This window comes from Euprymna scolopes, chromosome 27, assembly GCF_053919585.1.
Source record: "Euprymna scolopes isolate OS-2025 chromosome 27, ASM5391958v1, whole genome shotgun sequence".
Lineage (NCBI taxonomy): Eukaryota > Metazoa > Mollusca > Cephalopoda > Sepiida > Sepiolidae > Euprymna > Euprymna scolopes.
Window position 1 is genome coordinate 5,710,403 of NC_136508.1, and position 13,985 is coordinate 5,724,387.

Below are 13,985 nucleotides of genomic sequence, written 5' to 3' on the forward strand. Positions count from 1 at the left end.
TTGCAGGATTAAGGCAGTCCAAAAGGATATACAAGCAGGGTTTTGATATTTTAACAAGAGAAAATGTGAAAACATATCTTTCTGTAGTGAAGCGAATTGATCAAATGGTCGAAGTTGAACACGTAAAAGGGAAATCTGGATCTGGACAACCTAGAGTATTCACTTTTAAGGACGACCATATTAACTGTTTGGAAGGATTGAAAGAACACTTATGTTGACCATAGTAAATAATTAAAAACAGGGACTGGAAATTCTATTTCTAGATAAACAATATCTAGACGAATGAAAGAAAAGGGGTTTTCTTCTGAAAAGTGTGCAAACAAGCAATTTTTATCTAAGGAGAACATCAATGATAGAAAGAGATTTTTCTCGTATTATGGCAAGAAAAAACAGACTCATTACAGGATGTGTTCTGGTCAGATGAATCACGCTTAAATAATACTTACCGAACCATCATTATATTGAAATTAAACTCATATAATTAAAATTTATATTTGCATATGTTTTAAATAATATATACGGTGATAATTTAATCGTTTCTGAATATGACAAATCATTGCGTATGAATGCTATATTGATGTAGCACCATATTAATTAGACGTGTGTGTAAGAAGTTTTTACTTAGAAAATTTAAAAACCAAACTATGTAATAAAACCACATACTTTTATCATTGGAACAATCTTTTCACTATTCTACTGCTCGTGTACACGTTCGTGATTCAATCAGCCGCACGTGATCTCGTGAGAAAATTGCGAACTAGGATGCTTGTTTTACTTGCTATACGCCACTATTAAAATTTGGCAAATATATATGATGCAACGAACATTACATTCCCTCTTTATTCACACTAATATAATGAAACAGATGTTTACAGCCAGTAGTTCAAAAACTCCTGGGGATCGTCACAAATTTGCAAGAAGCGTAGGGATAACTATGAGTTTATTACATATTTTACATATATAACAGTTTATCATCAACATTAGGAGAGATTGCGGATATATGTATGTTTGGCTCTAAGACATTTTACTTTTTTAAATATATATGCGTATCCGAAATTCTAAAATATCTATGCCTGTAAGGAGCAAGTTTTGCCTGAAAAAAAAAGCTCCCGTTGTTACACCTTTATCATCGTGGAGACTTCAATGTGGAGACTTAAATGTTGACAACGTCGAATGGTTGACTCACTCAAACAAGACCGATGATGAGGACAGGTTCTGTCATGATTTCTCCATTGCTTATGACCTCACTCAGGTTGTTCACGAACCCCCCCCCCTGTGCCCGACAATGACGGCCAGTATTCGAGTCTACTAGAGCTTTTTCTCACAATTTGCCCTGTAATATGTTCAGTTTCTGTTCTGTCTCCTCACGGATCTTCCGACAATTCTGTTGTATCAATTGAGATAAAAATCAAATGTAATAAGTCCTCAAACGTACCTCTCCACCGATAGTGTATATCGATACACTAAGGCTTACTGGGATAGCTTCCGTGCATTTATATCGGATCTATCTCTGCGTTCCATATTTAAAAAGGATGTGTCCTCTATAGTATCAGACCTGACGGTTTGTTAATTGTAGGTATAAACCGTTTCATATCATCGGAGAAGTTCCAGTAAAAACCTAACATCCATCCATGGTTCTCCCCAGAATGTGCTGCTGCATTGCGCACAGAAACCACTATTTCCACTGCTTCTAACGTAATAGATGTATGAAAACTAAAGTCGCTGTCAGGACTGCCAGCAACCATTGTGCGAAAGTGAGAAAAAACGCAAGAGAGTTTATACTCAATCCGTCAAGTCCAAAGTAGCTGAGCAGCGGCTTGGTTCTCACCAGTTTTTGAAGATAGCAAACAGAATCCTGAACAGAAGCGTGTGCTCTATCCCAACTATTATCAATGGACCTGAGGTAATCTCGTCAGCATCAGACAAATCCAAACTCATTGTTAAGAACTTTGCAGCTAATTCTACCCTTTGCGACTAAGGCCGCCAACCCCAAATCTTCCTGTATCAGAAAACACTCTGTGTGATATACATATATCTCTATGTGATGTTGCTAAACTAATCAAAAACCTTGATTCCAGAAAAGCAACTGGCCCTGACAGTATTGCAATTATAGTACTCAAAAGATTCAACCAGAACTAGCGCCCATATTACAAAACTGTTTAAACGTTGTCTTTAAGAGAATAGCTTCTCATCACCCTGGAAAATCTCATCAGTATGCCCTGTATTTAAGAATTCACGTGATCGCTCATCCCCCTCTTAGTACAGTCTTATAAGTCTCCTGTCAGTCATGAGTACGTTGCTGGAATCTGTGTTAAATAAAGAAGCAAACAACCATCTCAGATAAAATAACCTTCTTAGTGACACTCAATATGGTTTCCGTTCTGCTAGATCTACAGCAGATGTGCTTACAGTTATATCTCATGAGATTAACAAATCTCTCGATGGAGGCACCCTTTCAAGGGCAATTGCTCTTGACATAACTAAGGCATTTGATAGGTTATGACATAAAGGTTTATTTCAGAAGATCTCTTGCTATGGTATAGCTGGAAATGTCTTCTCAATTATTAAATAATTTGTTTCTGATAGGTTCATAAGAGTAATAGTTGAGGGGCAAAAATCAGAAGCTCACAGTGTTAATTCTGGTGTCCCCCATGGGTCCATCCTGGACCCAACTCTTTTCCTGATCTACATTAATGATCTTCCAAATCACATCCTTACATCATTTGTAGACATTTATGCTGATGACACTAGCATTTATGGTGGCACATCTAAGACAGTAAACGTCCAAGTTTTTTTTCCGATTCTCTCCTCTGAACATGAGCACGTGGTAAAATGAGGAAAAAGTGGCGGGTTACCTTTAATGCATCTAAAATCCAGCTTCTCTCTTTACATCATCAACATTCTGATCCACATCTGGCATCAATTGAAATGAATGGCTCTCGTCTTCAGGAGGCCTATGTTTTGACAAGCGTCTGAGCTTGGCCATTACTCCTGATCTTAAATGGAACACGTACACCAAATCTGTTGCCAACGCCGCTGGAAAAAGTGTGGGATCTTTCTATAGATCAAGTAGATATCTCACTGCTGATACAATTCTCTATCTATATTAGAGCCAAGTTCGTCCAAGGATGGAATAGTGTTGCCACATCTGGGCAAGATCTGCTAGAAAGAAGATGTCCTGCTTTTTTCTCTTCTCTGCAGCTTATATCTCACAGAAGAGATGTTGCTATTTCGTCTCTGATGTATCGTTATTTTCATGGAATGTGTTCGACTGAGCTTCAGTCTATGCTCCCCTCGCCAAACTTTCACAGGAAACACTCGTCTAGCTGAAAACACTATCAATAATTCCCCCACTGTTTATCTGTGCCTAAACCTAAACGTAGATTCCATGAACAAAGCTTCTTTCTTAGAACTGCACGGCTGTGGAATTGTCTCCCGTTTTCTTTCTTCCCGGCTGACTACAATATGGTTGTCTTCAAGTCTAACGTAAATAAGTTCTTGATGAGGCGTTCCATAAAAGTTAACAAATTTACCGAATGTTCATTACTAATGATTACTATATTGTCAAATTTGTACTATACACTCTTAAACCCTTATCCTCGAGTGCCTTATGTGACTTGATAATGGTTGGTTGGCTGTTTTTGTTTTACAGCATATCAACCCTTTTCGTGTTATTTAATGCCGAATCCAAAATTTTGAAGAAAAACTTTTAATAGAATATATTTGTTGTTTTTACGTCGGTTTCTATTTAACCCATAGTGGGAACCCTAACAGGTACTACCACTCCGGGTCAGAGTGGACCTGGGAACAATGGTAATTAAGGGTGGTTCCACACTCCCCAAATCCCGCAAGCTCGGGCCTCACCACTGGATATAGTTTAAGGTCATATCCAGGACCCCCATTGAGGGACTTTTACCCTCTGCAGGGAGGCAGTCGGTATATTCTAATGCCCCACCGACAGGGCCGTTTGATAATGGGGGTATGCCTGGGCAAAAAAAACCATCGACGCGTAAATAGATTAATTTCATATTTTTAGTGTTTTGTCTTTGTGGGATATATAAATTGCAGTGACATGGCTGACGAATTATTTTTCCCAAGTACATTCGAAATCCCAATAAACAGATTTTAGCTGTTTTCCAAGCAGGATATTACAATGGAGATTCTAGTGAAGATTGAAGATGTTATCCCATTAAGCAATATGCACTTACTGAATGATAAAATCCCGTCAGAGAGAGAGAGAGAGAGAGTCTGACTGCATCTCGGGAAATAGTGTTTGAATCTGTATTAACAACTATAAATCATGTAAATACTCTACTACTCTACATTCGCCTATTCAAATAAATATGCACAAATTTGAACGCTGAATGAATTCGTCAAACATGTTACTGTAATTTTATTACCTTTTGTACACAGAAATACGTCAGTTATCGAAAGAAAACAGAAATGACGGAAAACTGCAGCTATTTGTGTATAGACATATTTTTTTGTTTGTCTGTGTTTGCGTCCGTCTTTATTACCACTAAAACGACTAGCTTTTGTTTCACAGAAATACACCTTATGTGTCTAAAGGTGTATCTATGTTTTGTAAAGCAGTATCGAAAGACAATAATCAGAAAAAATCTAAATGAAGAAATAACAAACTTATTTTTACCAAAACCGTACATTTATAAAGCCTTGCATCACAACTGAATTTGAGAGTGTTTTCATCGCAAAAGCGGAAGAGACTGGCGTATAACATCAACAGTTGGTGTATTAATAAGTGCATTATTCGGTAGAAAACAAAATGGCTGAATATGTAAATAAGTTATACGTATTAGAAGATAATTTTTTTTAAAAACATTATTTTTTGCCATTTAACTTATTCTATAAAAAAAACAATTTAAAAACAATAACTACTGATAAAAAATGCATCAAACCCAACATAAATATAGAGAATACTAGCAATTTAGTCCAGCTTTGCTCGGGGCCTATGTACTGTCCATAACTTTATGTGCAGATATCTATAATATAAAGCGGAATGTCTGTGTGTGGGGGGTGCCTGGTCACGAATAGGATCCTATATAGCTGACTATTTAAAAAAAAATGATTACATACAATGATTAAAGATGTATCAGGACACAGGAATGTGCATGTTTGATCTGGCAGAGTTAATTAAAATGTTGGGGTCTGCGTTCGGGCATGTCGACAAAGTATGGAAATAAAAAATGTAAAACTGAAAAAAAAACGTTTACAGGTGTTTTTGATATAGATGTACATAAGAATAATTTGATAAGTATGTTTTAACTTAAATAGGGATAGTATAATGAAATTGTGGGGTCTGCGCTCGTGCCTGGCCTCCATAGAATGGGAATAGGCACACACTTTAATAAATACTTTTTTCTATCTATCTGGGTAAGTATACTTTAATAATTATGTTTCAGTTTGAGGAAATATGGTATAATAATGGGCTGTTCGTTCGCGCCTGACCTCCATAGAATGGAAATATGTTAACAACGTTTTTTAATATAGATCCACAGAATATTGTGATAAGTGTTTCAGTGTGAACAGGTATGGTATAATAAATTATGGCGTTTATCTATTTTATTTTTACTTTGATCATATTTTGCTTTGGCTTTGATACCCCAAAATTCGAAGCTATCTCTTTACAACCGTTCCTTTTCAGAATCTATCATACTTTCAAAAATCAGAGTCAATTTATTTTAGGATGTTTTTGAACCTAGTCAACGACGAGTACGTTTGTTAGTATATATATATATATATATATATATATATATATATATATAATTTAAAGGAGATTAGAGCAATAGTCTAAAGAGCTGGGTGTATTTCAATGTAACAGTGAAATTACTAGTTTAATTGAAATACGGGAAAGAGAAAGTGCTCGTTGTAATTTAGATATATAATAAGCTCGATAGGTAGATATCCTAGAGCTGATTCAATATTAAGTAATGTGATTGATAATTTAAAATTTGAAAAATCAAATTTTAACTCAATTAAAAATCCGTTTCATAAGAAGGAACAACAACAAAATCAATTATCTGCACGATCGTTTCGGAAAACAATGATTTTTATTGTGGTAAACATCCAGTTACGAACAATAATTACATATAGTTTTTTAATAAGCAAGGTCTCCTCGTCAGCAAATTTTGAAGGGTTTTTATTAAATTTAAAAGACACCATAAATAAACCTAGCATTAAAAGTAAGGCAGATGTACCTTTTAATTTTTCGCCTTTTGAAATCAGGAACTATGGTTAAAATACTCATATAAATGTTTGCTATAGTTTTTCACCTCTTTGAATGATGAATTTTAAATGGGAGGACGTATATATATATATATATATATATATATATATATATATATATATATATATATATATATATATATATATATATATATATATATATCAGGGACCGATGCTATAGGTAAAAATACTTTGTAAATAACATAAATTGGTTAGCCAAAATTATCTGGGCTATAAAAACTTGATCATCTATCTATCTATCTATCTATCTATCTATTTATCTATTAGTGTATCTATCTATTAGTATATATATATATGTATATATATATATATACATATATATCTATATATGTTGGTGCGTTTGACACTTTCCTGGTAATTTACATAAAAAATGTCAAGTTGACGGATGAGTTTTATAGATTTTGCAGAGGACAACTCTGTCACATTTGACTTCTTGGTAGCCAAATTTTCATTCAAAAACTGAGTAAAAATCTTGCTGCATATCTGAATACCCTTTATATAAAATTCCAAATGGTTAGACATAAAATTTACTGAATACTTCGCTAGAAACAGAAAAGGTCGAGTTTTATGAACTTTGACACTTTCGTAGCCAAAGTTTCAGCAAAAGAAAAGCTTGTCCTATATCTGAATACACTTTATATAAAATTTTTAAGGTTTAGACTAAAAATTGACTGAGCGGTTAACTTTTTAACCTCAAGTTTGAGGTATTTACATTTATTGTTTTGGGCTCAGATCAAATTCACATTTGGATCCATTTCCAAATATCTGCATATAAAATTTCAAGTGGTTAGACCCACATTTGGCATAGAAGTTTGGGTTTCAAAGGTAACCTCATTTAAATGTGACCCCTTGATCGCCAAATTTCTGACCGACAACCAATCAAAAACATCTCCCCAAATCTTAATACCGCTTATGTAAAATCTTGAGTCAGCAGAGTGAAACATTATAGAGTAGTTTTTGTATCGAAATATACACACACAAGTAGATATATAGATAATTGTTGTTTTATAGATATACTACCGAGGGGTACCCGGCGTTGCCCGGGTGTTTGGAGGTGTGTAAAGGGTTAAAATGTAAGTATGAGGATCGAACCCGAACCGTTGACGCAAAGTTGTGAAAAATATCCAGCGACTTTAACAATTGCTCCACCGCGGCATGCGTTTCAATTTATTTAATTACTTGGATTTAGCAGGTGCTCGTTTTACTGTTTTTATAAGGTCAAGTTTGACTGCGGGATAGTATTTACTGCTGAACGCCCCCCCCTCCAAGATTTTATAGGAAAAAGACTAACCCACATGCGGCGAGCGACAAATCTTGAATATTTATCTTCCTGGAATCGAGCAAATTAAATAGACAGGCGGATTTCGTTGTTAACTGTGAGATATTACGATTTATATGTGATATAAAAGGTTTAAAAAGTTGTGAGGCGAGCGACTGCTTCTCGTAAACAAGCCTTTTGTAGACACAGGAAAAGCGAACACTCACATACATTCATTTTCGCTTTTACATTTATATATATATATATATATGTATATATATATATATATATATATATATATATATATATATATATATATATATATATATATATATATATATATATATATATATACGAAGAGCTTTCCAAAACATTGTCTCGCATATTTTATTCCACGCGAATGGGTACATGGGAAGTGCAACAAGCATTTATTTGACAAGGCAGGGATTCCATCTCTCTGGTGTTTATATTGACCATGCGAGATTCTAAGAAAACAAGCTCTTGTCATGCATATGCGCAAGAACCAGAAATCCGCCATTGTTTTTTGTTTGTGTTTAATTTTTGTATATTTATTTGCTCATGTATTTATTTTTTTATTTTTATTGTATGATTTTTTATTATTTTTATTTGCTTATTTATTTTATTTTGTCATAAGGAATATAGTTTTTTTACTTATGTTTTGTTTTAGGTGTTTGGTTATTTTCCTCCTTATTATATAAAAAGAAATATCCGTGTCTAGATCTTTTTTCCAGGGGTTTTCCGAACGATTTTTTTTTAATTTTACAATTGATCAACTGTAATTACTTCAATTTTACAGTCGTATCCAAATTCCTATAGTGACTTCGAGAACCGTATTTATCTTTATAACATATTCCATTTTTTTCGGTAATGCTTTGTAGACATTTAGAATAGAAAAAGAATAAATATAAGTATATCGACTTATATATTATTAATATAAAATAATGCAATTGATAAATAAATAAAAGTAAATACAATAAACTAAAAAAAATAAAGTTATTATATAAATAAAAATAAGGAAATCAATAAAACCATTTAAAATGAATACAAAACAAATAAAAAATGTTTAACACGATATGTATGCGTATCTATGCTTATTTACATATATACAAATTAAATATTTTAACAAATAAAAGTTAAAAGAAATACTCTATAACAATCATCACATTTATGCACTTATGAAAATCTAAATTAAAAATAGATAAGATATCACTTGTAAGTATAAAATATGAAGTCCGTTTTATTAAGTGAGATCTGCTTGCTTACAAATGTCCGCGTAACGTTCAAAAACAATATATATATATATATATATATATATATATATATATATAAAAATTAATCAAAAATTGAACGACTAATTTAGAGCTTTATAGACAGACAATATAACATTATTTCGGAGTACTTTCTTCGCCGTCTACCAATTTTCAAATGGTCTGAAAGATGAAATATCGTTTCTGCTTTCGTCTTTGTTATTTAACATTCGTATTTGTATTTATAACTTCCTTTCTATCCCTCCCCTATACATTTGATCCACTTACTCTAAACGAATTTTAAAATCTCCTCCATCGATATTTTTCTTCATTCTAATTCCCTCTTAACATTTAACGCCCCCCCCGCAAAAAAAAAGTTTGTTTTTTTTACGAATAGAAACAATTAAGGCTTTTGATTTCTGTTTAAAACCATACAAAAATATCATACCATGCTTCACACTAGCCATGGTAAAATATTTTTCTCCTCCAAAATTATAAACACTTCTTACATTTTGTTGAATTGATTTTTTCTGTGCCTGGTTATATCAATAATGATCGAACCGGTTTGCAAATTGTAGCAAGGTATGCCTATATTTACATAAAGAAAACTATATTTTTTTCTCTTCGATTAGTCAAAATCAACGCCCCCGTTGAAATTAAATGATGCTAATCTTTGGTTATATTTTTACCCATAACATATATGTACACACACACACACACACACATTATATATATATATATATATATATATATATATATATATATATATATATATATATATATATATAATTTTAAGGGGATAAGAACAACAGTCTAAAGAGCAGTGTATATTTTAATGTATTAGTAAATGCATTAATACAATTAAAATAAATAAAATAAAAAAGTTGTAATGTAGATATATAATAAGATCGATAAGTATATATATCCTAGAGCAATTTTAGTATTGAGTAAGATAATTGATAATTTATAATTAAAATTAAAATGTAAAAATCAGTTACACAAAGAAGAACAAACAAAATCAATAAATTGTACGATCGTTCCTGAAACGATGTTTTTATTAAAATAGACAATAATCTTGGACCATAATTTTAACATTTAGTTTTTTGAAACAAAGTCTCCTCATCAGGAAAAAGTATTGGGTGGGTTTTTAGAACACTAAAAATAAAAATATCATTTTTTTAAGTACAGCATATGTATCTGGAAAATATTTAAAATGTAAAAGTTAATTGTTACTTACTGTAAGTAAAAGAAAATAAAAATAAAATAAAATCAGGTGAAAGGGTAAGTTTAGCAGGCGATGTTTTAAATATTTCTAATAAAAATGTATATACCTTTTAATGGTCCGCCTGTTAAAGATCGAAAGTATCATCACTAATTCAGTCATTTGTTTGTTAAATGTAGTTTATTAATGCTTGAAAATGTTATTATATAGAAAATTCAAAGAAAACGCCAATAGAATAATATTACCAATTTAAATCTATATTTGAATCCATCTTAAATATTTCAATTATAAAGCAAAATAATTATAGTAAAATAAAGAATTTTATTGTTCAAAGGGAGATAGCCACTTGGTATATATATATATATACATATATATATATATATATATATATATATATGTATATAGTAATCACCACTTATGAAAGCAAACGGGCCACTCTAGGAGAATGGGCTAAGAGTGTATAGTAGCCAATTGGACAATATAGTACTCGTTAGTAATGGCAATTCGGTAAATGTTTTAACTTATATGGTACGGCTCATCAAAAACTTAGACTTGAAGACGACCATATTGTAGTAAGCTTGTCAGCAGGAAAACTTAAAAATATTTCATAGGCGCGCAGTTTTAAAAAATAAGCTTTGTTTATGGAATATACGTTTAGGTTTAGGCGCAGATAACGATTGGGGGAGATTATTCATCGTATTTTCTGTGATACGGGTGTTTCTTGTGACAGTTTGGCGAGGGGGGCATAGAGCTCAGTCGAGCACTTGCCATGAAAATAACGATAAAGTAGAGACAAACTTGCAACATCTGCTCTGTGGGAAAGAGGTTTCAGGGAAGAGAAATGGGATCTTCTACGAGGCTAAAAATGTATTTTGAACTCTATCAAGGCAGGATTAGTCCTTTCTAAAAGATCCTGATGTGGCAACAGTACTCCGTCCTTGGACGTATCTGTCTCTTAAATTGTTAGAGAATTGCATTAGCAGTGAGATATCTACTGGATCGATGTAAGGATCCCACTAGTTTCCAGCGATATTGGCAACGGTTTTTATGTATGTGTTCCATTTCAGATCAGGAGTAATAGTCAAGCCCAGAAGTTCGTCAAAACACGAGACCTCCCCGAGACGAGAGCCATTCAATCAAATTGATGCCAGATGGTGATAAGAGCGGTGATAATGTAAAGATACAAGCTTGGTTTTAGATGCATTAAAAGTAACAAGCCACCTCTTCCCACATTGTACTACTTGCTGAAGATCAGAGGAGAGATAATCGAAGAGAACTTGGTCGTGTACAGTCTTAGATGTGTTTCCATAGATAGTATTGTCATCAGCAAAAATGTCTACGAATTATGTAAGGATGTGATCTTGAAAATCATTAATGTAGATCAGGATAAGAGTTGGACCCAGGGTGGACCCCTGAGGGACCCCAACATTAATACTTTGAGCTTCTAATTCCTGCCCATCAACGACTACTCATATATATATATATATATATATATATATATATATATATATATATATATATATATATATATATATATATATATACTTGTTTAGTGTTTTTTGGTGAAAGCATTCCAACAAAGTGTTCGATTACAAAGAAAAGCTTTTTCGATATAAGAACTTAATGTTTATTTATTTAATAGTTCAGAAAAACGTTGGTACTGTCTATTTCAAGCCGACCATTAAGGGGACCAGTTAATGGTAAAACGTAAATGATGTTAGGCTTCCGTCAGCCATGTTGTTTCTCTCTGAGGAAAAATGCGGCCCTGATTTTTTTTTTCCTCAGACAGAAACACCATGGCTGACGGGAGCCTAACATCATTTACGTTTCACCATTAACTGGTCCCCTTTATGTTGGGCTTGAAACCGACGGTACCAATGTTTTCTGAACTAATGTTCTATTAAATAAATAAATAAACACACACACACACACACATATATATATATATATATATATATATATATATATATATATATATGTGTGTGTGGGGTGAGTGTGTGTGCGTGTGTGTGTTTGCGTATTTAATAATATTATTGAAATAATAATAATTAGGTACAAACGTGTATACTTTCGTGTATATGTATGGCAATATGTGTTTGCGAGTGCGCATATATTTGCATTCCCCTGCACATATGCGTATATGTGTGTACGCCTGCATTCGTGTGTGCATATGCATGTATGCATATGTATCCATATAAAAAGTTTTGTGTATGTAAATTTATTTTATAAATCTTATACATTCCATCACTCAAAAGTATGCCTCTGAATTCAAAGCATTTAATATATAAATAAATCAGCTGCTAGTGAACAATGCATTCTAAAGTGATTTTACTGAAGGCGTCGTTTGCTTAATTCTATAGGGGATAACATATTTACCGTCATCCTTTCGACATTTTTTTAATCCAGGAAAAATGTCTAGATGATTTTTTTTTTGTCGAGGAAAATTTATATTTTCCAGATACGTACGTCGCTAAATTAACATCATTCAACAAAACACGTGCAACGAGAATTATAGCCTATATAGGAGACGCAATTTTTCTCCCTCTTGACGAAACTACCTTCGATTGATAACAATAAATTTGCATGTGCTATCAGTTGTGTTCAGCCTAAAGTAGTTCCCTGAAGAAAAACTACTATATTTACGCCATTAGTCATTACACTATCTTGCTATCGACCATAATTACATAGACATTGTTTTGTAATAGTAAAACATTACATTTAGTCTGAGGAGAGCTATGACCATGTTCATCCTTACCTATAGAGGAAGCAGCAAAAATTCAGCCTCACTTTACCGACTACTCTTACGAAACAATTCTACGCCGAGTTCTTTTATACATTTTCCTACATTTCCTGGGTGTTAACCGTCATTTACTGACTACAGATTCCCTACACAAACGCATAATATTTCCCCTTATGTCCGACACAAATATTGATTTCACTTTATTTTTAATATACGCCGCCGATGACTTATTCCATCCGTTATTCCACCAAATAAACAGCTATCAACTATTACACGTACCACCATTTTCGGTACGTGCACAAAAATCTGACGTTTATTCATATTTCACGGATTTGTTCCGCTTAGAAACTCTGAATTTCTATTATGTCTATTTGAATATATTACAGTCACACAATATATATCATGCCCGGCTTGTGTATAGTCTCTCAGAGGGAGGGATAGTTACAGATAGAGAAATACTTGGTTTAATAAAAATAAAATGAAAAATAAAGAATAAGCGAACGTAATAACACTGTTTACATATTATAACAAAAAACAACGAACATGATGGAAAAAAACGAACGTAATCCAAAATAAATAATTAGCAAACGATGTTAAAACTTTATTAAAAATCGGAAAACAGATAAAACAGCGAACGTGATGGAAATAAAAAAGAACGAACGAACAAATGGCATAAATACCCGTCTCAATTAAATTAATGTAAAAAAACATTAACATTTTATTCTTATCCATATAGCTTAATATATAAATATGTATGAAAATAAAAATATTATATATAATCACTTACTAATTTTTAGGTCAATGATTAAATCTCCATTAAATTAAGTAATGATAATTTTAATATTAAATGTAATATAAAATATTACACAGGGTAGGCATCTTTCATGTTGTTTTGTATTGACTAATTAAAACTATCATAGTAATAAAAATAAAAGTGGTATTAATTTGTGTTATATTTATTTGTAACCACTTAATTATCATTACATGATAATTTAAGGAGTTTCTAAATAGAGACGAACATTTTTATATAAAAGATGATAAGCTGATAAAGATAGAAATATAATAATTGTTTTATTTTATATACTAATTAAAGAAACCAAATATATTTAAATAATGATAGCAAGTATGTTGACAAGAGATAAATAGATTTATATTTTAAATGAGCCATGGAGGTAAGCGTTATTGCATAACACACACAATGTAGTTTTTATATAAACAGTAATGAATTAGAAC